The following is a 906-nucleotide window of genomic DNA, read 5'->3' as shown; positions in this document are numbered from 1 at the left end:
GGCTGATCAGGCAAAACAACAAATGTGCACTCACCTCACATCAAACAAAATATGCTGTAGATGGATAGTCTTGTTTTACAAAGGTTTTCATGCTAAAAGACCAAATGGAGCCCGTAAGATAAAAGGACACATCATCAATCATCTTCAGAAACTTTTCACATTTCAAATTTTCAGAAATTCACTTTCCTTTCAATTACATTTTCATATCAACAGTATGAATTATATCTTCTGAAACCTTTGTTGCCCTGCTCTATTGACTAAAAAGAGCAAATAACTCACAAGAAATAGCCTTCCTCTCTCCCCACCTTTCTGTAGTCTATATCTCTACATGCATATAGATCATATATATGGTGCATTTCAATTCTTCTCAGAGTTCCCATTAAGGAGAGTGAGTATATATGGTATCACTTCAAAGAGCTCAGTGAATTTATTGCACTTTTCACTTGGCCTAATTTGCTTTCCATCTCCTGCTTCCTCAGTGCTCTTCCAAGAATGGATGTGTGTGCACAGAGTCTCTGCATGTGTAAACATTTCCCTCTGACACCTCTTATGTGTAGAAATTGCTTTACATTTGAAAGCTTTTTCTCCTTCCCTGCTCTCCTCCCTCATTTATGTCCAATTTCTCTCTCCTGGCACTCCGCTCTACAATCTCAAAGACATTCTTAAGACTTCACCATTTGTAAGTGGACCCCAATTCAGCCCTGCTTCTTCAAACACTCACCATTTTCTTTTTCTTATACTCAATACCATCAAAATTCTTTAGAAACAGTCTGCTCTCAGTTTGTCTGTTACCTCCAACCCCATTCATTTTTAAAATCTATCTCACAGCCTGACTTGTTGGCCCATCCGTTGCACCGAGGCTGCAGTGTTGTTCACACTGATGACCAATAGCTCAGGTGTAAGGCC

This window comes from Equus przewalskii, chromosome 15 (genome assembly GCF_037783145.1).
Source record: "Equus przewalskii isolate Varuska chromosome 15, EquPr2, whole genome shotgun sequence".
Taxonomy (NCBI): Eukaryota; Metazoa; Chordata; class Mammalia; order Perissodactyla; family Equidae; genus Equus; species Equus przewalskii.
Note: the sequence above shows the minus strand (reverse complement) of the source record.